Here is a 20267-nt window from a genome sequence, read left to right on the forward strand (position 1 = left end):
TCCCCGCCCCCTGTCTGTGCGTCGTGTCCAAGAGCTCCTGGGAGGAAGAGAGAGCCCTCACACTCGGGGGCTTTTCCACGGTCTGTGTGAGGAGGGGCGGGTGTGTCCAGTAGCTTATCGAGCGGAAGCCTGGGGCAGCGGAGAGCTGTGATCGTGCAGACCTTGAGGTGTCACCTCTTTGTCTGCTTTCCCGCCCCCCCTCCGCCCAAGCTCTGCTCCAAAGTAGCCCGGCAACCCCTCACACCTGCACGTGTCACAACCTAAGGTGTGGTCATGAGACACCCATGGGGTGTCGTTCTGTTCTTGCTAATTGTTTCCTGCCCGTCGCAGGCAGGAGTCCATGCGAGGAAGATGCGCTGGACAGAGCTCAGAGGGCGCACCTGGGTGGCTTTCCTTCAGAGTGACGTTCCTGCAACACTCTCCCGCTACTCTTGGTGCGCTCATGCCGCAACACAGGAAGGCTGGAGCAGGTGGCTGTGGGCTCTGCGCACCGCCAAAATAGCTCAGTTGGGAGAGCGTTAGACTGAAGATCTAAAGGTCCCTGGTTTGATCCCGGGTTTTGGTATTTTGTTTCATCGCGCCCTTTGTTCCTCTCTCCAGCGCACCCTGCCTAAAGTGACGCGTCCCTTTCTCAGCCCGAAATGCAAGCAAGACACCAGCAGCGGTCCCTGCAGGTTTCCATAGTGTAGCGGCTATCACGTTCGCCTAACACGCGAAAGGTCCCTGGTTCGAGACCGGGTGGAAGCAGACTCGTTTTGCACGCTCCTGTACTTCACAGAGGTCTTGAACGACCGGTCATTTGTTCCCAATGTATTTCCGGTGCCTTCGTGCACTCTTGTACCAAACGCACGTTCCTTCTGTACGTGGAGCCGATCATTTGCAATTGGGCTGTGCCGACAGACCAGGACGAGCTCTGTCGGCTCAAAAGCAGCGCAGGACCTGCAAGAACAACAGAAAGATTAGCATCCAGCGGGGGCCTCTTAGTGAGCCCAAGATCTCATCAAGAATCGGCTCCAGCAACAGGGCTGGGCGCATTGTTCCATTCTCCGACCACTCTCGGTGTAAACAAGTCCCTCCTGGTCTCTGCTTGAAATGCACTTTCCTGCGTTTGCTTTGGTGTAACTGGCTTCCCCTGCATGGGCGAATGTGAAGAAGATCCTTAGTAAGTCATTGAAGAAAACCAAGAAGAGGTCGGAGTGGCCTATGTCGTTCATCAACGATCCAGTCAGGCAGTACTCCTCCTATTCTGCCAGTATGTGGATTCGAACCGGGGTTGTTGCGGCCACAACACAAATTCTGAGCACTATACGATCACAGCGAGTTACCGAGACATACACAGCCAGTAGGAAAGGATGTACTCTCTTTGTGTGACACTAGTCGGAAAAGTCCTGACGCTGCATTTCAACTGAGCCCTAGTATACATCAACCCTTCGACACTCTGAGTGCCAACTCTCTTGTGTGTTTTCTCCATCAAGCAGGTCATGAAGGCAGCAATTACAGTTTGCTTACATGACGCACGCACAACATGGCTGTATGCTCCCATATGGTCTAGCGGTTACGATACCTGATCTTCACCCAGGTGGCCTGGTTTCAGCTCCTTGTATGAGAACGTGTCAGTTTTGCCTCCTGCTTTCCAAAGATCAGCACCATGTTTTATGCCTCCCCCGAATATCGAAGCTGCCTCTAAATCTGCAAATGAAGATGAGTCAATAAACCACTTGTTTTTCGTATAACTATACATATATTCATTTAATACTGATTTCATTCATTGAGCACGGATACAATAGAGGTACAGCTATTCACTGTTTGACATGTCTGCACTGGTACAGAACCTAGCAATCAGAAAACGGGTGAAACTGTCTTGAGAATTAGCATACAGTACCGAGGCCCCCATGACCAAATAAAGGCTAACCTCGATAATCAGCCTAAATAATGCAGACAACAGCAAAACGACTGACTTTGAAAAGGGAATGAATGTCCGGAAGGAGTAGTGTAACCAGCTTGAAATGCTTCTCCGGACCTCTAACTAAAAGAAACCGGGAACCAGCAGTGGCATCGACTCCTTTCGAACTGGGATCCTATCGCAGCTCATGGTGTCCTAACTCTCCCGTATCTGATATTTGACCAAGCACATCAGGAGAGAGCGCGAACGCAGTCCCCCACTACCAGAAATTATGCAGTCGAGATTCCCACATTTGGGGAATTCGCAGGGGTCAGCACAGCCGGAGTGCAATGGCCGAGCCTCGCCCTGGGTGAATCGATTTTTTAAGAACTTTATTTTCTTTTCACAAAAAAATACAGGACATCACAAATTAGAAAGCTTTACATTAATATACATACTTAAAACAGTATATATAATCCCATCTCATTACATTTTGACACGGTACCAGTTATATAGCAACAATTTATTTTTTTCTGGTGCAAATCACATTCTTTACTTAAACATGATAATGTTTTTCACAGTTTCTTGAGATATTGACCTATGCTCTCAATTTCCCACAGATTTTCTGCTTCCTCCCTCCCTTCTCTCCACAGATCTCTGAGGTAATAGTTCTCTCGGGTGATGAACAGGGCCAGGCTACCTGCTGCCTTGACTGGGACCTCGATGCCTTTGAACAGCCCCATGTTCCTCACTCTCCACAGGGCGTCTTTCCCACTGTTCACCACGGCCCAGATCCTGTCAAACATGTCAGGAGGAAGTTTGACAGGAGAGATGCCGTTGTAGCGGCAATGCTTGTTAATAAGACAGAATTAGGCCGTGGTATTCTGTCCTAAATGAGGCCCCTTCTCACCCTCCATCTTTGTGGTGCAGCCACAGAGAAAGTATTCATGCAGGTTGATTTAAGATGTTTTCTTTTGATAATGGACAGCTCCCAGATGGGGATGCACTTAGCTTAGCCTGGCTATCATGATCAATGGTCATCCATTGGTGCCTATCTGTCTAGGGAGTGCCGAATGGACATCTGGACTGCATTCCTAAGTGTCAAGAGTAAGTGACTCATATCTCACCTTGACCAACCAATCAGGGACTGGCAGGGCGTGGTAATACCACGTGGGTCTCTAATGCCCGCCAAACTCTCAACCAATCAGCACACATCTATGTCTTGGTCAAAAAGGGAGCGCAAGCTCAGATCGGGGCTCTCCTTGGCCATTTTCGCGCATCCTCAGAGACAATCACGTGACAACTGCTGTTGTCTGCAAAGGGACTTGGACTTTGTTCTAAGCGCGAGGCCGAGGATCCCATACGTACTCAGAATTCTACCAACGTGAATGATCCGCTTGATCAACGGCAGCCTACAGTTGGACCCTCATCGACAACCTGAATAGCTTATTCAGAAGCAGCGCTGGACCAGGAACGAACCAGCTTCTTCCCAGGCAAAAGAGTGACTTGGTGTTCGTGCCGGGAGATTCCAAATCCATACACAGTGGATAAGTAAACCCCATGTTCTACATTGTGTCTCGAGAATTCAATTGTACCTCAACACAAGTTGTTATCAATTTAATTCATGAGTAATGTATTTACTTCCGAGTTTAGAGTAACAGTGGGTAATAACACTGATTAGCGATTTGGTAACCGAACGATATATATTGACATATATTCTCTGTTGTGTATCTCTTTGTGTTGGCATCTCTTCGAGATTATATACCTTGTATATTGATAACCCTCACAGTAAGGTCTGCCGCTCGTATCCAGGCAGACTAGTATATGTTTGGTGCACAATTTATATGAATAAATGTATCTCGTGTATTGAACCCGTGTGTGTGCGTTGTTAGTTGTTCTGACGATTGATTTTCTAAAAGCCACAACGAACAACCTCGTGATTACTGCTACAATTAATAATTGTCTCAGTAAACCCATCAAACCTCTACAACCACGATACACCACCATAAACTATATTAATTTAGGAACATAAACATATAGTGTAAACTGTATATGGCTGGTATTGGTAGTTTAAAGAAAAAATACACACCAGTATTCCACTTTCTTCCTAAACATTTTAAGCATCAAAGTCTTACATGTAGTAAGATTTTACCAGGTTTCGGAAACGTTTTTACATGCTCCTTCTGACCATCTTAACTTTATATACTTTGTGAAAAGTCATAAGATATTCACATTTTCTGTGAATGTGCTCGTTATCGGAGTAAACAAAAGCATACTTTTAGAATTTGATTAATAGGGAATATAATATGGAATCATGTACCTAAAGAAATTAATAACGATATAATTATTTTTATGTACTGTAGCTCAAATAGTAGTATAATACACTTTCTATGGATACATGTGCTTCTACGCAATGCAGAAGCACATCCACAAGTAACATTACCTAGCTAAGAGAGGACATTGGCTAGCCATTATGATAAATACAGTGGAAAAAAGCAATTGGGAAAATAAGACCTGCTGATCTGTTATACATACCAGGAAGAGAACAGAATATGATTTTTTTCTGTTCGAAACGTGTGTTGTCTTTATGAAATTCATGTATTTTAAACGTTTAATTAAGAAGAAAAAAACTTACAGAAAGATACTAAGCTGATCACGAGATAGAAAGATCACCCGTTTTTCGCGCATAAAAAGTGGCTATTAACTGGGTAAACTGTTATTAACTGGAGTCAACTGGGTGAAAACACATAATATGAACATGAAACAAAACAAAAAATAAAAATAAGATACAATCTACAGACATTAAAACCGGTGTCATGGAAATATAACTATCAAGGAAGCCACAAGAGAGAGTTCTCACCTGAGTAAGGTCTTTATTTCAATATTGGGAGCAACCAGAGACTCAATTTGTTACAAGCAGTACAGGGTTTTCATAAGACGTTGCGCTGTAAAAAAGCTCAGCGCTTTGTCCATTCTAAAACTTCCACTTTCCCTAAGAGAAAACAGATTACATCAAAAAGCGAAAGAAGAAGCACTAGATATGTTATTCAAAGCTTATCAGTTACTTTCAGCTAAATCTAACGACCCAGACAGCATATATTGTTTTGGTACATTGTCTTCTAAAGTAACCTAAACAGTGTACTTTGTTGACGCACTGTTTTCTAAAATTCTGCACGTACTGTAGCACAGCAATTACATCCTTGAAATATATTATCTAAAAGCCCCAATATATTTCTTTGCAAAGCTCTCTACATTTTAAGAATCAATTTACTTATTAGATTTCCACTTAAAGACTTGTTCGGCTGGCGTTCAAGAGTCGCGTTTTTCAGAATTGTATTGAGATCGTTTTCCACAGAGCTCAGATGTCAAAGCACAGCAGCAGCTCTCCACAGCGATCCTCTATAGCGCCCTTTCTCCCGCAGCTCCGTCCTCATTGGAAGGAAGCAAGAGTGAAAGGCTGAAGTGAAATAGAGCGGGGACGAAGGCAGTGAAGAGCGAGAACGTGGGAAGAAGAGAAAAACGCAAGGGAAAAAAAGCAGCGTCGTAAAAGAGGTGACGGAGCTGTCCTCTCAATAAGAGGGGTGCCAGCGAGCCTTGCTCTCGCTTACGGCCACACCCCCTTGAGCACGCCTGATCTCGTCTGATCTCGGAAGCTAAACAGAGATGGGCCTGGTTAGTACTTGGATGGGAGACCGCCTGGGAATACCAGGTGCTGTAAGCTTTTAAGCGCAGGAGGCGCCCTATCCCCGCTCGCTCGCTCATTCCCCTGTTCACACGTGCAGTGCGGCTTGTCCATCTGTTTATTTGTCAGCTTTGGCGAGACACGGGTGCTTGTGTATTAGCGTGAGCGTTTTTTATTCTGATCAGGAACAGTTTTACAAGTCCGCAAAGGATCGAGGAAAGGTTTATCGCCAGCTGAAAAGAGACACAGCGCTTCGGCTGTGGAGACTTGTTCGGCTGGCGTTCGGAGAGTCGCGTTTTTCAGAATTGTATTGAGATCGTTTTCCACAGAGCTCAGATGTCAAAGCACAGCAGCAGCTCTCCACAGCGATCCTCTATAGCGCCCTTTCTCCCGCAGCTCCGTCCTCATTGGAAGGAAGCAAAAGTGAAAGGCTGAAGTAAAATAGAGCGGGGACGAAGGCAGTGAAGAGAGAGAACGTGGGAAGAAGAGAAAAACGCAAGGGAAAAAAAGCAGCGTCGTAAAAGAGGTGACGGAGCTGTCCTCTCAATAAGAAGGGTGCCAGCGAGCCTTGCTCTTGCTTACGACCACACCCCCTTGAGCACGCCTGATCTCATCAGATCTCGGAAGCTAAACAGGGATGGGCCTGGTTAGTACTTGGATGGGAGACCGCCTGGGAATACCTGGTGCTGTAAGCTTTTAAGCGCAGGAGGCGCCCTATCCCCGCTTGCTCGCTCATTCCCCTGTTCACACGTGCAGTGCGGCTTGTCCGTCTGTTTATTTGTCAGCTTAGGCGAGACACGGGTGCTTGTGTATTAGCTTGAGCGTTTTTTATTCTGATCAGGAACAGTTTTACAAGTCCGCAAAGGATCGAGGAAAGGTTTATCGCCAGCTGAAAAGAGACACAGCGCTTCGGCTGTGGAGACTTGTTCGGCTGGCGTTCGGAGAGTCGCGTTTTTCAGAATTGTTTTGAGATCGTTTTCCACAGAGCTCAGATGTCAAAGCACAGCAGCAGCTCTCCACAGCGATCCTCTATAGCGCCCTTTCTCCCGCAGCTCCGTCCTCATTGGAAGGAAGCAAGAGTGAAAGGCTGAAGTGAAATAGAGCGGGGACGAAGGCAGTGAAGAGAGAGAACGTGGAAAGAAGAGAAAAACGCAAGGAAAAAAAGCAGCGTCGTAAAAGAGGTGACGGAGCTGTCCTCTCAATAAGAAGGGTGCCAGCGAGCCTTGCTCTCGCTTACGGCCACACCCCCTTGAGCACGCCTGATCTCGTCTGATCTCAGAATCTAAACAGGGATGGGCCTGGTTAGTACTTGGATGGGAGACCGCCTGGGAATACCAGGTGCTGTAAGCTTTTAAGCGCAGGAGGCGCCCTATCCCCGCTCGCTCGCTCATTCCCCTGTTCACACGTGCAGTGCGGCTTGTCCGTCTGTTTATTTGTCAGCTTTGGCGAGACACGGGTGCTTGTGTATTAGCGTGAGCGTTTTTTATTCTGATCAGGAACAGTTTTACAAGTCCGCAAAGGATCGAGGAAAGGTTTATCGCCAGCTGAAAAGAGACACAGCGCTTCGGCTGTGGAGACTTGTTCGGCTGGCGTTCGGAGAGTCGCGTTTTTCAGAATTGTATTGAGATCGTTTTCCACAGAGCTCAGATGTCAAAGCACAGCAGCAGCTCTCCACAGCGATCCTCTATAGCGCCCTTTCTCCCGCAGCTCCGTCCTCATTGGAAGGAAGCAAGAGTGAAAGGCTGAAGTGAAATAGAGCGGGGACGAAGGCAGTGAAGAGAGAGAACGTGGGAAGAAGAGAAAAACGCAAGGGAAAAAAAGCAGCGTCGTAAAAGAGGTGACGGAGCTGTCCTCTCAATAAGAAGGGTGCCAGCGAGCCTTGCTCTCGCTTACGGCCACACCCCCTTGAGCACGCCTGATCTCGTCTGATCTCGGAAGCTAAACAGGGATGGGCCTGGTTAGTACTTGGATGGGAGACCGCCTGGGAGTACCAGGTGCTGTAAGCTTTTAAGCGCAGGAGGCGCCCTCTCCCCGCTCGCTCGCTCATTCCCCTGTTTACACGTGCAGTGCGGCTTGTCCGTCTGTTTATTTGTCAGCTTTGGCGAGACACGGGTGCTTGTGTATTAGCGTGACCGTTTTTTATTCTGATCAGGAACAGTTTTACAAGTCCGCAAAGGATCGAGGAAAGGTTTATCGCCAGCTGAAAAGAGACACAGCGCTTCGGCTGTGGAGACTTGTTCGGCTGGCGTTCGGAGAGTCGCGTTTTTCAGAATTGTATTGAGATCGTTTTCCACAGAGCTCAGATGTCAAAGCACAGCAGCAGCTCTCCACAGCGATCCTCTATAGCGCCCTTTCTCCCGCAGCTCCGTCCTCATTGGAAGGAAGCAAGAGTGAAAGGCTGAAGTGAAATAGAGCGGGGACGAAGGCAGTGAAGAGAGAGAACGTGGGAAGAAGAGAAAAACGCAAGGGAAAAAAAGCAGCGTCGTAAAAGAGGTGACGGAGCTGTCCTCTCAATAAGAAGGGTGCCAGCGAACCTTGCTCTCGGTTACGGCCACACCCCCTTGAGCACGCCTGATCTCGTCTGATCTCAGACGCTAAACAGGGATGGGCCTGGTTAGTACTTGGATGGGAGACCGCCTGGGAATACCAGGTGCTGTAAGCCTTTAAGCGCAGGAGGCGCCCTATCCCCGCTCGCTCGCTCATTCCCCTGTTCACACGTGCAGTGCGGCTTGTCCGTCTGTTTATTTGTCAGCTTTGGCGAGACGCAGGTGCTTGTGTATTAGCGTGAGCGTTTTTTATTCTGATCAGGAACAGTTTTACAAGTCCGCAAAAGATCGAAGAAAGGTTTATCGCCAGCTGAAAAGAGACACAGCGCTTCGGCTGTGGAGACTTGTTCGGCTGGCGTTCGGAGAGTCGCGTTTTTCAGAATTGTATTGAAATCGTTTTCCACAGAGCTCAGATGTCAAAGCACAGCAGCAGCTCTCCACAGCGATCCTCTATAGCGCCCTTTCTCCCGCAGCTCCGTCCTCATTGGAAGGAAGCAAAAGTGAAAGGCTGAAGTAAAATAGAGCGGGGACGAAGGCAGTGAAGAGAGAGAACGTGGGAAGAAGAGAAAAACGCAAGGGAAAAAAAGCAGCGTCGTAAAAGAGGTGACGGAGCTGTCCTCTCAATAAGAAGGGTGCCAGCGAGCCTTGCTCTCGCTTACGGCCACACCCCCTTGAGCACGCCTGATCTCGTCAGATCTCGGAAGCTAAACAGGGATGGGCCTGGTTAGTACTTGGATGGGAGACCGCCTTGGAATACCTGGTGCTGTAAGCTTTTAAGCGCAGGAGGCGCCCTATCCCCGCTCGCTCGCTCATTCCCCTGTTCACACGTGCAGTGCGGCTTGTCCGTCTGTTTATTTGTCAGCTTAGGCGAGACACGGGTGCTTGTGTATTAGCGTGAGCGTTTTTTATTCTGATCAGGAACAGTTTTACAAGTCCGCAAAGGATCGAGGAAAGGTTTATCGCCAGCTGAAAAGAGACACAGCGCTTCGGCTGTGGAGACTTGTTCGGCTGGCGTTCGGAGAGTCGCGTTTTTCAGAATTGTTTTGAGATCGTTTTCCACAGAGCTCAGATGTCAAAGCACAGCAGCAGCTCTCCACAGCGATCCTCTATAGCGCCCTTTCTCCCGCAGCTCCGTCCTCATTGGAAGGAAGCAAGAGTGAAAGGCTGAAGTGAAATAGAGCGGGGACGAAGGCAGTGAAGAGAGAGAACGTGGAAAGAAGAGAAAAACGCAAGGGAAAAAAGCAGCGTCGTAAAAGAGGTGACGGAGCTGTCCTCTCAATAAGAAGGGTGCCAGCGAGCCTTGCTCTCGCTTACGGCCACACCCCCTTGAGCACGCCTGATCTCGTCTGATCTCAGAATCTAAACAGGGATGGGCCTGGTTAGTACTTGGATGGGAGACCGCCTGGGAATACCAGGTGCTGTAAGCTTTTAAGCGCAGGAGGCGCCCTATCCCCGCTCGCTCGCTCATTCCCCTGTTCACACGTGCAGTGCGGCTTGTCCGTCTGTTTATTTGTCAGCTTTGGCGAGACACGGGTGCTTGTGTATTAGCGTGAGCGTTTTTTATTCTGATCAGGAACAGTTTTACAAGTCCGCAAAGGATCGAGGAAAGGTTTATCGCCAGCTGAAAAGAGACACAGCGTTTCGGCTGTGGAGACTTGTTCGGCTGGCGTTCGGAGAGTCGCGTTTTTCAGAATTGTATTGAGATCGTTTTCCACAGAGCTCAGATGTCAAAGCACAGCAGCAGCTCTCCACAGCGATCCTCTATAGCGCCCTTTCTCCCGCAGCTCCGTCCTCATTGGAAGGAAGCAAGAGTGAAAGGCTGAAGTGAAATAGAGCGGGGACGAAGGCAGTGAAGAGAGAGAACGTGGGAAGAAGAGAAAAACGCAAGGGAAAAAAAGCAGCGTCGTAAAAGAGGTGACGGAGCTGTCCTCTCAATAAGAAGGGTGCCAGCGAGCCTTGCTCTCGCTTATGGCCACACCCCCTTGAGCACGCCTGATCTCGTCTGATCTCGGAAGCTAAACAGGGATGGGCTTGGTTAGTACTTGGATGGGAGACCGCCTGGGAATACCAGGTGCTGTAAGCTTTTAAGCGCAGGAGGCGCCCTATCCCCGCTCGCTCGCTCATTCCCCTGTTCACACGTGCAGTGCGGCTTGTCCGTCTGTTTATTTGTCAGCTTTGGCGAGACACGGGTGCTTGTGTATTAGCGTGAGCGTTTTTTATTCTGATCAGGAACAGTTTTACAAGTCCGCAAAGGATCGAGGAAAGGTTTATCGCCAGCTGAAAAGAGACACAGCGCTTCGGCTGTGGAGACTTGTTCGGCTGGCGTTCGGAGAGTCGCGTTTTTCAGAATTGTATTGAGATCGTTTTCCACAGAGCTCAGATGTCAAAGCACAGCAGCAGCTCTCCACAGCGATCCTCTATAGCGCCCTTTCTCCCGCAGCTCCGTCCTCATTGGAAGGAAGCAAGAGTGAAAGGCTGAAGTGAAATAGAGCGGGGATGAAGGCAGTGAAGAGAGAGAACGTGGGAAGAAGAGAAAAACGCAAGGGAAAAAAAGCAGCGTCGTAAAAGAGGTGACGGAGCTGTCCTCTCAATAAGAAGGGTGCCAGCGAGCCTTGCTCTCGCTTACGGCCACACCCCCTTGAGCACGCCTGATCTCGTCTGATCTCGGAAGCTAAACAGGGATGGGCCTGGTTAGTACTTGGATGGGAGACCGCCTGGGAATACCAGGTGCTGTAAGCTTTTAAGCGCAGGAGGCGCCCTATCCCTGCTCGCTCGCTCATTCCCCTGTTCACACGTGCAGTGCAGCTTGTCCGTCTGTTTATTTGTCAGCTTTGGCGAGACACGGGTGCTTCTGTATTAGCGTGAGCGTTTTTTATTCTGATCAGGAACAGTTTTACAAGTCCGCAAAGGATCGAGGAAAGGTTTATCACCAGCTGAAAAGAGACACAGCGCTTCGGCTGTGGAGACTTGTTCGGCTGGCGTTCGGAGAGTCGCGTTTTTCAGAATTGTTTTGAGATCGTTTTCCACAGAGCTCAGATGTCAAAGCACAGCAGCAGCTCTCCACAGCGATCCTCTATAGCGCCCTTTCTCCCGCAGCTCCGTCCTCATTGGAAGGAAGCAAGAGTGAAAGGCTGAAGTGAAATAGAGTGGGGACGAAGGCAGTGAAGAGAGAGAACGTGGGAAGAAGAGAAAAACGCAAGGGAAAAAAAGCAGCGTCGTAAAAGAGGTGACGGAGCTGTCCTCTCAATAAGAGGGGTGCCAGCGAGCCTTGCTCTCGCTTACGGCCACACCCCCTTGAGCACGCCTGATCTTGTCTGATCTCGGAAGCTAAACAGGGATGGGCCTGGTTAGTACTTGGATGGGAGACCGCCTGGGAATACCAGGTGCTGTAAGCTTTTAAGCGCAGGAGGCGCCCTATCCCCGCTCGCTCGCTCATTCCCCTGTTCACACGTGCAGTGCGGCTTGTCCGTCTGTTTATTTGTCAGCTTTGGCGAGACACGGGTGCTTGTGTATTAGCGTGACCGTTTTTTATTCTGATCAGGAACAGTTTTACAAGTCCGCAAAGGATCGAGGAAAGGTTTATCGCCAGCTGAAAAGAGACACAGCGCTTCGGCTGTGTAGACTTGTTCGGCTGGCGTTCGGAGAGTCGCGTTTTTCAGAATTGTATTGAGATCGTTTTCCACAGAGCTCAGATGTCAAAGCACAGCAGCAGCTCTCCACAGCGATCCTCTATAGCGCCCTTTCTCCCGCAGCTCCGTCCTCATTGGAAGGAAGCAAGAGTGAAAGGCTGAAGTGAAATAGAGCGGGGACGAAGGCAGTGAAGAGAGAGAACGTGGGAAGAAGAGAAAAACGCAAGGGAAAAAAAGCAGCGTCGTAAAAGAGGTGACGGAGCTGTCCTCTCAATAAGAAGGGTGCCAGCGAGCCTTGCTCTCGCTTACGGCCACACCCCCTTGAGCACGCCTGATCTCGTCAGATCTCGGAAGCTAAACAGGGATGGGCCTGGTTAGTACTTGGATGGGAGACCGCCTGGGAATACCTGGTGCTGTAAGCTTTTAAGCGCAGGAGGCGCCCTATCCCCGCTCGCTCGCTCATTCCCCTGTTCACACGTGCAGTGCGGCTTGTCCGTCTGTTTATTTGTCAGCTTAGGCGAGACACGGGTGCTTGTGTATTAGCGTGAGCGTTTTTTATTCTGATCAGGAACAGTTTTACAAGTCCGCAAAGGATCGAGGAAAGGTTTATCGCCAGCTGAAAAGAGACACAGCGCTTCGGCTGTGGAGACTTGTTCGGCTGGCGTTCGGAGAGTCGCGTTTTTCAGAATTGTTTTGAGATCGTTTTCCACAGAGCTCAGATGTCAAAGCACAGCAGCAGCTCTCCACAGCGATCCTCTATAGCGCCCTTTCTCCCGCAGCTCCGTCCTCATTGGAAGGAAGCAAGAGTGAAAGGCTGAAGTGAAATAGAGCGGGGACGAAGGCAGTGAAGAGAGAGAACGTGGAAAGAAGAGAAAAACGCAAGGGAAAAAAGCAGCGTCGTAAAAGAGGTGACGGAGCTGTCCTCTCAATAAGAAGGGTGCCAGCGAGCCTTGCTCTCGCTTACGGCCACACCCCCTTGAGCACGCCTGATCTCGTCTGATCTCAGAATCTAAACAGGGATGGGCCTGGTTAGTACTTGGATGGGAGACCGCCTGGGAATACCAGGTGCTGTAAGCTTTTAAGCGCAGGAGGCGCCCTATCCCCGCTCGCTCGCTCATTCCCCTGTTCACACGTGCAGTGCGGCTTGTCCGTCTGTTTATTTGTCAGCTTTGGCGAGACACGGGTGCTTGTGTATTAGCGTGAGCGTTTTTTATTCTGATCAGGAACAGTTTTACAAGTCCGCAAAGGATCGAGGAAAGGTTTATCGCCAGCTGAAAAGAGACACAGCGTTTCGGCTGTGGAGACTTGTTCGGCTGGCGTTCGGAGAGTCGCGTTTTTCAGAATTGTATTGAGATCGTTTTCCACAGAGCTCAGATGTCAAAGCACAGCAGCAGCTCTCCACAGCGATCCTCTATAGCGCCCTTTCTCCCGCAGCTCCGTCCTCATTGGAAGGAAGCAAGAGTGAAAGGCTGAAGTGAAATAGAGCGGGGACGAAGGCAGTGAAGAGAGAGAACGTGGGAAGAAGAGAAAAACGCAAGGGAAAAAAAGCAGCGTCGTAAAAGAGGTGACGGAGCTGTCCTCTCAATAAGAAGGGTGCCAGCGAGCCTTGCTCTCGCTTATGGCCACACCCCCTTGAGCACGCCTGATCTCGTCTGATCTCGGAAGCTAAACAGGGATGGGCTTGGTTAGTACTTGGATGGGAGACCGCCTGGGAATACCAGGTGCTGTAAGCTTTTAAGCGCAGGAGGCGCCCTATCCCCGCTCGCTCGCTCATTCCCCTGTTCACACGTGCAGTGCGGCTTGTCCGTCTGTTTATTTGTCAGCTTTGGCGAGACACGGGTGCTTGTGTATTAGCGTGAGCGTTTTTTATTCTGATCAGGAACAGTTTTACAAGTCCGCAAAGGATCGAGGAAAGGTTTATCGCCAGCTGAAAAGAGACACAGCGCTTCGGCTGTGGAGACTTGTTCGGCTGGCGTTCGGAGAGTCGCGTTTTTCAGAATTGTATTGAGATCGTTTTCCACAGAGCTCAGATGTCAAAGCACAGCAGCAGCTCTCCACAGCGATCCTCTATAGCGCCCTTTCTCCCGCAGCTCCGTCCTCATTGGAAGGAAGCAAGAGTGAAAGGCTGAAGTGAAATAGAGCGGGGACGAAGGCAGTGAAGAGAGGAAAGAAGAGAAAAACGCAAGGGAAAAAAGCAGCATCGTAAAAGAGGTGACGGAGCTGTCCTCTCAATAAGAAGGGTGCCAGCGAGCCTTGCTCTCGCTTATGGCCACACCCCCTTGAGCACGCCTGATCTCGTCTGATCTCGGAAGCTAAACAGGGATGGGCTTGGTTAGTACTTGGATAAGAGACCGCCTGGGAATATAAGGTGCTGTAAGCTTTTAAGCGCAGGAGGCGCCCTATCCCCGCTCGCTCGCTCATTCCCCTGTTCACACGTGCAGTGCGGCTTGTCCGTCTGTTTATTTGTCAGCTTTGGTGAGACACGGGTGCTTGTGTATTAGCGTGAGCGTTTTTTATTCTGATCAGGAACAGTTTTACAAGTCCGCAAAGGATCGAGGAAAGGTTTATCGCCAGCTGAAAAGAGACACAGCGCTTCGGCTGTGGAGACTTGTTCGGCTGGCGTTCGGAGAGTCGCGTTTTTCAGAATTGTTTTGAGATCGTTTTCCATAGAGCTCAGATGTCAAAGCACAGCAGCAGCTCTCCACAGCGATCCTCTATAGCGCCCTTTCTCCCGCAGCTCCGTCCTCATTGGAAGGAAGCAAGAGTGAAAGGCTGAAGTGAAATAGAGCGGGGACGAAGGCAGTGAAGAGAGAGAACGTGGGAAGAAGAGAAAAACGCAAGGGAAAAAAAGCAGCGTCGTAAAAGAGGTGACGGAGCTGTCCTCTCAATAAGAGGGGTGCCAGCGAGCCTTGCTCTCGCTTACGGCCACACCCCCTTGAGCACGCCTGATCTTGTCTGATCTCGGAAGCTAAACAGGGATGGGCCTGGTTAGTACTTGGATGGGAGACCGCCTGGGAATACCAGGTGCTGTAAGCTTTTAAGCGCAGGAGGCGCCCTATCCCCGCTCGCTCGCTCATTCCCCTGTTCACACGTGCAGTGCGGCTTGTCCGTCTGTTTATTTGTCAGCTTTGGTGAGACACGGGTGCTTGTGTATTAGCGTGAGCGTTTTTTATTCTGATCAGGAACAGTTTTACAAGTCCGCAAAGGATCGAGGAAAGGTTTATCGCCAGCTGAAAAGAGACACAGCGCTTCGGCTGTGGAGACTTGTTCGGCTGGCGTTCGGAGAGTCGCGTTTTTCAGAATTGTATTGAGATCGTTTTCCACAGAGCTCAGATGTCAAAGCACAGCAGCAGCTCTCCACAGCGATCCTCTATAGCGCCCTTTCTCCCGCAGCTCCGTCCTCATTGGAAGGAAGCAAGAGTGAAAGGCTGAAGTGAAATAGAGCGGGGACGAAGGCAGTGAAGAGAGAGAACGTGGGAAGAAGAGAAAAACGCAAGGGAAAAAAAGCAGCGTCGTAAAAGAGGTGACGGAGCTGTCCTCTCAATAAGAAGGGTGCCAGCGAACCTTGCTCTCGCTTACGGCCACACCCCCTTGAGCACGCCTGATCTCATCTGATCTCGGAAGCTGAACAGGGATGGGCCTGGTTAGTACTTGGATGGGAGACCGCCTGGGAATACCAGGTGCTGTAAGCTTTTAAGCGCAGGAGGCGCCCTATCCCCGCTCGCTCGCTCATTCCCCTGTTCACACGTGCAGTGCGGCTTGTCCGTCTGTTTATTTGTCAGCTTTGGCGAGACACGGGTGCTTGTGTATTAGCGTGAGCGTTTTTTATTCTGATCAGGAACAGTTTTACAAGTCCGCAAAGGATCGAGGAAAGGTTTATCGCCAGCTGAAAAGAGACACAGCGCTTCGGCTGTGGAGACTTGTTCGGCTGGCGTTCGGAGAGTCGCGTTTTTCAGAATTGTATTGAGATCGTTTTCCACAGAGCTCAGATGTCAAAGCACAGCAGCAGCTCTCCACAGCGATCCTCTATAGCGCCCTTTCTCCCGCAGCTCCGTCCTCATTGGAAGGAAGCAAGAGTGAAAGGCTGAAGTGAAATAGAGCGGGGACGAAGGCAGTGAAGAGAGAGAACGTGGGAAGAAGAGAAAAACGCAAGGGAAAAAAAGCAGCGTCGTAAAAGAGGTGACGGAGCTGTCCTCTCAATAAGAAGGGTGCCAGCGAGCCTTGCTCTTGCTTGCGGCCACACCCCCTTGAGCACGCCTGATCTCATCTGATCTCGGAAGCTAAACAGGGATGGGCCTGGTTAGTACTTGGATGGGAGACCGCCTGGGAATACCAGGTGCTGTAAGCTTTTAAGCGCAGGAGGCGCCCTATCCCCGCTCGCTCGCTCATTCCCCTGTTCACACGTGCAGTGCGGCTTGTCCGTCTGTTTATTTGTCAGCTTTGGCGAGACACGGATGCTTGTGTATTAGCGTGAGCGTTTTTTATTCTGATCAGGAACAGTTTAACAAGTCCGCAAAGAATCGAGGGAAGGTTTATCGCCAGCTGAATAGAGACACAGCGCTTCGGCTGTGGAGACTTGTTCGGCTGGCGTTCGGAGAGTCGCGTTTTTCAGAATTGTATTGAGATCGTTTTCCACAGAACTCAGATGTCAAAGCACAGCATCAGCTCTCCACAGCGATCCTCTATAGCGCCCTTTCTCCCGCAGCTCCGTCCTCATTGGAAGGAAGCAAGAGTGAAAGGCTGAAGTGAAATAGAGCGGGGACGAAGGCAGTGAAGAGAGAGAACGTGGGAAGAAGAGAAAAACGCAAGGGAAAAAAGCAGCGTCGTAAAAGAGGTGACGGAGCTGTCCTCTCAATAAGAAGGGTGCCAGCGAGCCTTGCTTTTGCTTACGGCCACACCCCCTTGAGCACGCCTGATCTCGTCTGATCTCGGAAGCTAAACAGGGATGGGCCTGGTTAGTACTTGGATGGGAGACCGCCTGGGAATACCAGGTGCTGTAAGCTTTTAAGCGCAGGAGGCGCCCTATCCCCGCTCGCTGGCTCATTCCCCTGTTCACACGTGCAGTGCGGCTTGTCCGTCTGTTTATTTTTCAGCTTTGGCGAGACACGGGTGCTTGTGTATTAGCGTGAGCGTTTTTTATTCTGATCAGGAACAGTTTAACAAGTCCGCAAAGGATCAAGGAAAGGTTTATCGCCAGCTGAAAAGAGACACAGCGCTTCGGCTGTGGAGACTTGTTCGGCTGGCGTTCGGAGAGTCGCGTTTTTCAGAATTGTATTGAGATCGTTTTCCACAGAGCTCAGATGTCAAAGCACAGCAGCAGCTCTCCACAGCGATCCTCTATAGCGCCCTTTCTCCCGCAGCTCCGTCCTCATTGGAAGGAAGCAAGAGTGAAAGGCTGAAGTGAAATAGAGCTGGGATGAAGGCAGTGAAGAGAGAGAACGTGGGAAGAAGAGAAAAACGCAAGGGAAAAAAAGCAGCGTTGTAAAAGAGGTGACGGAGCTGTCCTCTCAATAAGAAGGGTGCCAGCGAGTCTTGCTCTTACTTGCGGCCACACCCCATTGAGCACGCCTGATCTCGTCTGATCTTGGAAGCTAAACAGGGATGGGCCTGGTTAGTACTTGGATGGGAGACCGCCTGGGAATACCAGGTGCTGTAAGCTTTTAAGCGCAGGAGGCGCCCTATCCCCGCTCGCTCGCTCTCATTCCCCTGTTCACACGTGCAGTGCGGCTTGTCCGTCTGTTTATTTGTCAGCTTTGGCGAGACACGGGTGCTTGTGTATTAGCGTGAGCGTTTTTTATTCTGATCAGGAATAGTTTTACAAGTCCGCAAAGGATCGAGGAAAGGTTTATCGCCAGCTGAAAAGAGACACAGCGCTTCGGCTGTGGAGACTTGTTCGGTTGGCGTTCGGAGAGTCGCGTTTTTCAGAATTGTATTTAGATCGTTTTCCACAGAGCTCAGATGTCAAAGCACAGCAGCAGCTCTCCACAGCGATCCTCTATAGCGCCCTTTCTCCCGCAGCTCCGTCCTCATTGGAAGGAAGCAAGAGTGAAAGGCTGAAGTGAAATAGAGCGGGGACGAAGGCAGTGAAGAGAGAGAACGTGGGAAGAAGAGAAAAACGCAAGGGAAAAAAAGCAGCGTCGTAAAAGAGGTGACGGAGCTGTCCTCTCAATAAGAAGGGTGCCAGCGAGCTCTGCTCTTGCTTACGGCCACACCCCCTTGAGCACGCCTGATCTCGTCTGATCTCGGAAGCTAAACAGGGATGGGTCTGGTTAGTACTTGGATGGGAGACCGCCTGGGAATACCAGGTGCTGTAAGCTTTTAAGCGCAGGAGGCGCCCTATCCCCGCTCGCTCGCTCATTCCCCTGTTCACACGTGCAGTGCGGCTTGTCCGTCTGTTTATTTGTCAGCTTTGGCGAGACACGGGTGCTTGTGTATTAGCGTGAGCGTTTTTTATTCTGATCAGGAACAGTTTTACAAGTCCGCAAAGGATCGAGGAAAGGTTTATCGCCAGCTGAAAAGAGACACAGCGCTTCGGCTGTGGAGACTTGTTCGGCTGGCGTTCGGAGAGTCGCGTTTTTCAGAATTGTATTGAGATCGTTTTCCACAGAGCTCAGATGTCAAAGCACAGCAGCAGCTCTCCACAGCGATCCTCTATAGCGCCCTTTCTCCCGCAGCTCCGTCCTCATTGGAAGGAAGCAAGAGTGAAAGGCTGAAGTGAAATAGAGCGGGGACGAAGGCAGTGAAGAGAGAGAACGTGGGAAGAAGAGAAAAACGCAAGGGAAAAAAAGCAGCGTCGTAAAAGAGGTGACGGAGCTGTCCTCTCAATAAGAAGGGTGCCAGCGAGCCTTGCTCTCGCTTATGGCCACACCCCCTTGAGCACACCTGATCTTGTCTGATCTCGGAAGCTAAACAGGGATGGGCTTGGTTAGTACTTGGATGGGAGACCGCCTGGGAATACCAGGTGCTGTAAGCTCTTAAGCACAGGAGGCGCCCTATCCCCGCTCGCTCGCTCATTCCCCTGTTCACACGTGCAGTGCGGCTTGTCCGTCTGTTTATTTGTCAGCTTTGGCGAGACACGGGTGCTTGTGTATTAGCGTGAGCGTTTTTTATTCTGATCAGGAACAGTTTAACAAGTCCGCAAAGGATCGAGGAAAGGTTTATCGCCAGCTGAAAAGAGACACAGCGCTTCGGCTGTGGAGACTTGTTCGGCTGGCGTTCGGAGAGTCGCGTTTTTCAGAATTGTATTGAGATCGTTTTCCACAGAGCTCAGATGTCAAAGCACAGCAGCAGCTCTCCACAGCGATCCTCTATAGCGCCCTTTCTCCCGCAGCTCCGTCCTCATTGGAAGGAAGCAAGAGTGAAAGGCTGAAGTGAAATAGAGCGGGGACGAAGGCAGTGAAGAGAGAGAACGTGGGAAGAAGAGAAAAACGCAAGGGAAAAAAAGCAGCGTCGTAAAAGAGGTGACGGAGCTGTCCTCTCAATAAGAAGGGTGCCAGCGAGCCTTGCTCTTGCTTACGGCCACACCCCCTTGAGCACTCCTGATCTCGTCTGATCTCTGAAGCTAAACAGGGATGGGCCTGGTTAGTACTTGGATGGGAGACCGCCTGGGAATACCAGGTGCTGTAAGCTTTTAAGCGCAGGAGGCGCCCTATCCCCGCTCGCTCGCTCATTCCCCTGTTCACACGTGCAGTGCGGCTTGTCCGTCTGTTTATTTCTCAGCTTTGGCGAGACACGGGTGCTTGTGTATTAGCGTGAGCGTTTTTTATTCTGATCAGGAACAGTTTTACAAGTCCGCAAAGGATCGAGGAAAGGTTTATCGCCAGCTGAAAAGAGACACAGCGCTTCGGCTGTGGAGACTTGTTCGGCTGGCGTTCGGAGAGTCGCGTTTTTCAGAATTGTATTGAGATCGTTTTCCACAGAGCTCAGATGTCAAAGCACAGCAGCAGCTCTCCACAGCGATCCTCTATAGCGCCCTTTCTCCCGCAGCTCCGTCCTCATTGGAAGGAAGCAAGAGTGAAAGGCTGAAGTGAAATTGAGCGGGGACGAAGGCAGTGAAGAGAGAGAACGTGGGAAGAAGAGAAAAACGCAAGAGAAAAAAAGCAGCGTCGTAAAAGAGGTGACGGAGCTGTCCTCTCAATAAGAAGGGTGCCAGCGAGCTTTGCTCTCGCTTACGGCCACACCCCCTTGAGCACGCCTGATCTCGTCTGATCTCGGAAGCTAAACAGGGATGGGCCTGGTTAGTACTTGGATGGAAGACTGCCTGGGAATACCAGGTGCTGTAAGCTTTTAAGCAAAGGAGGCGCCCTATCCCCGCTCGCTCGCTCATTCCCCTGTTCACACGTGCAGTGCGGCTTGTCCGTCTGTTTATTTGTCAGCTTTGGCGAGACACGGGTGCTTGTGTATTAGCGTGAGCGTTTTTTATTCTGATCAGGAACAGTTTTACAAGTCTGCAAAGGATCGAGGAAAGGTTTATCGCCAGCTGAAAAGAGACACAGCGCTTCGGCTGTGGAGACTTGTTCGGCTGGCGT

The 20267-nt window shown here is 50.2% G+C and overlaps 24 non-coding genes and 2 pseudogenes across 24 annotated transcripts; 25 read left to right on the forward strand and 1 right to left on the reverse strand.

The window, feature by feature from the left end:
* The first annotated feature begins 492 nt into the window (after positions 1–492).
* On the forward strand, positions 493–565 carry trnaf-gaa (transfer RNA phenylalanine (anticodon GAA)). The gene has a single exon. It is a non-coding gene; the product is annotated as a tRNA-Phe (tRNA).
* Positions 566–674: 109 nt separating this feature from the next.
* trnav-aac (transfer RNA valine (anticodon AAC)) lies at positions 675–747 on the forward strand. Its single transcript has one exon. It is a non-coding gene; the product is annotated as a tRNA-Val (tRNA).
* A 1387-nt stretch (positions 748–2134) lies between these two features.
* Positions 2135–2299, reverse strand: LOC138243616 (U1 spliceosomal RNA). Its single transcript, XR_011192271.1, has one exon. It is a non-coding gene; the product is annotated as a U1 spliceosomal RNA (small nuclear RNA).
* Positions 2300–5484: 3185 nt separating this feature from the next.
* LOC138216768 (5S ribosomal RNA) lies at positions 5485–5603 on the forward strand. The gene has a single exon (XR_011180480.1). It is a non-coding gene; the product is annotated as a 5S ribosomal RNA (ribosomal RNA).
* A 537-nt stretch (positions 5604–6140) lies between these two features.
* LOC138245503 (5S ribosomal RNA) lies at positions 6141–6259 on the forward strand. Its single transcript, XR_011194113.1, has one exon. It is a non-coding gene; the product is annotated as a 5S ribosomal RNA (ribosomal RNA).
* A 536-nt stretch (positions 6260–6795) lies between these two features.
* On the forward strand, positions 6796–6914 carry LOC138216554 (5S ribosomal RNA). Its single transcript, XR_011180266.1, has one exon. It is a non-coding gene; the product is annotated as a 5S ribosomal RNA (ribosomal RNA).
* Positions 6915–7451: 537 nt separating this feature from the next.
* On the forward strand, positions 7452–7570 carry LOC138245047 (5S ribosomal RNA). Its single transcript, XR_011193663.1, has one exon. It is a non-coding gene; the product is annotated as a 5S ribosomal RNA (ribosomal RNA).
* Positions 7571–8107: 537 nt separating this feature from the next.
* LOC138216903 (5S ribosomal RNA) lies at positions 8108–8226 on the forward strand. The gene has a single exon (XR_011180616.1). It is a non-coding gene; the product is annotated as a 5S ribosomal RNA (ribosomal RNA).
* A 537-nt stretch (positions 8227–8763) lies between these two features.
* On the forward strand, positions 8764–8882 carry LOC138216247 (5S ribosomal RNA). Its single transcript, XR_011179959.1, has one exon. It is a non-coding gene; the product is annotated as a 5S ribosomal RNA (ribosomal RNA).
* Positions 8883–9418: 536 nt separating this feature from the next.
* On the forward strand, positions 9419–9537 carry LOC138216555 (5S ribosomal RNA). Its single transcript, XR_011180267.1, has one exon. It is a non-coding gene; the product is annotated as a 5S ribosomal RNA (ribosomal RNA).
* Positions 9538–10074: 537 nt separating this feature from the next.
* Positions 10075–10193, forward strand: LOC138216750 (5S ribosomal RNA). Its single transcript, XR_011180462.1, has one exon. It is a non-coding gene; the product is annotated as a 5S ribosomal RNA (ribosomal RNA).
* Positions 10194–10730: 537 nt separating this feature from the next.
* On the forward strand, positions 10731–10849 carry LOC138244165 (5S ribosomal RNA). The gene has a single exon (XR_011192778.1). It is a non-coding gene; the product is annotated as a 5S ribosomal RNA (ribosomal RNA).
* Positions 10850–11386: 537 nt separating this feature from the next.
* Positions 11387–11505, forward strand: LOC138216858 (5S ribosomal RNA). Its single transcript, XR_011180571.1, has one exon. It is a non-coding gene; the product is annotated as a 5S ribosomal RNA (ribosomal RNA).
* A 537-nt stretch (positions 11506–12042) lies between these two features.
* On the forward strand, positions 12043–12161 carry LOC138218990 (5S ribosomal RNA). Its single transcript, XR_011181560.1, has one exon. It is a non-coding gene; the product is annotated as a 5S ribosomal RNA (ribosomal RNA).
* Positions 12162–12697: 536 nt separating this feature from the next.
* LOC138216556 (5S ribosomal RNA) lies at positions 12698–12816 on the forward strand. The gene has a single exon (XR_011180268.1). It is a non-coding gene; the product is annotated as a 5S ribosomal RNA (ribosomal RNA).
* A 537-nt stretch (positions 12817–13353) lies between these two features.
* Positions 13354–13472, forward strand: LOC138216751 (5S ribosomal RNA). Its single transcript, XR_011180463.1, has one exon. It is a non-coding gene; the product is annotated as a 5S ribosomal RNA (ribosomal RNA).
* Positions 13473–14000: 528 nt separating this feature from the next.
* Positions 14001–14119, forward strand: LOC138219080 (5S ribosomal RNA; annotated as a pseudogene).
* Positions 14120–14656: 537 nt separating this feature from the next.
* Positions 14657–14775, forward strand: LOC138216859 (5S ribosomal RNA). Its single transcript, XR_011180572.1, has one exon. It is a non-coding gene; the product is annotated as a 5S ribosomal RNA (ribosomal RNA).
* A 537-nt stretch (positions 14776–15312) lies between these two features.
* On the forward strand, positions 15313–15431 carry LOC138216721 (5S ribosomal RNA). The gene has a single exon (XR_011180433.1). It is a non-coding gene; the product is annotated as a 5S ribosomal RNA (ribosomal RNA).
* A 537-nt stretch (positions 15432–15968) lies between these two features.
* LOC138244810 (5S ribosomal RNA) lies at positions 15969–16087 on the forward strand. Its single transcript, XR_011193425.1, has one exon. It is a non-coding gene; the product is annotated as a 5S ribosomal RNA (ribosomal RNA).
* Positions 16088–16623: 536 nt separating this feature from the next.
* LOC138244166 (5S ribosomal RNA) lies at positions 16624–16742 on the forward strand. Its single transcript, XR_011192779.1, has one exon. It is a non-coding gene; the product is annotated as a 5S ribosomal RNA (ribosomal RNA).
* Positions 16743–17279: 537 nt separating this feature from the next.
* On the forward strand, positions 17280–17398 carry LOC138218606 (5S ribosomal RNA; annotated as a pseudogene).
* A 539-nt stretch (positions 17399–17937) lies between these two features.
* On the forward strand, positions 17938–18056 carry LOC138216587 (5S ribosomal RNA). Its single transcript, XR_011180299.1, has one exon. It is a non-coding gene; the product is annotated as a 5S ribosomal RNA (ribosomal RNA).
* Positions 18057–18593: 537 nt separating this feature from the next.
* Positions 18594–18712, forward strand: LOC138217618 (5S ribosomal RNA). The gene has a single exon (XR_011181330.1). It is a non-coding gene; the product is annotated as a 5S ribosomal RNA (ribosomal RNA).
* Positions 18713–19249: 537 nt separating this feature from the next.
* Positions 19250–19368, forward strand: LOC138245018 (5S ribosomal RNA). Its single transcript, XR_011193634.1, has one exon. It is a non-coding gene; the product is annotated as a 5S ribosomal RNA (ribosomal RNA).
* Positions 19369–19905: 537 nt separating this feature from the next.
* On the forward strand, positions 19906–20024 carry LOC138217619 (5S ribosomal RNA). The gene has a single exon (XR_011181331.1). It is a non-coding gene; the product is annotated as a 5S ribosomal RNA (ribosomal RNA).
* The last annotated feature ends 243 nt before the right edge of the window (positions 20025–20267 follow it).

This window comes from Lepisosteus oculatus, chromosome 14 (genome assembly GCF_040954835.1).
Source record: "Lepisosteus oculatus isolate fLepOcu1 chromosome 14, fLepOcu1.hap2, whole genome shotgun sequence".
Lineage (NCBI taxonomy): Eukaryota > Metazoa > Chordata > Actinopteri > Semionotiformes > Lepisosteidae > Lepisosteus > Lepisosteus oculatus.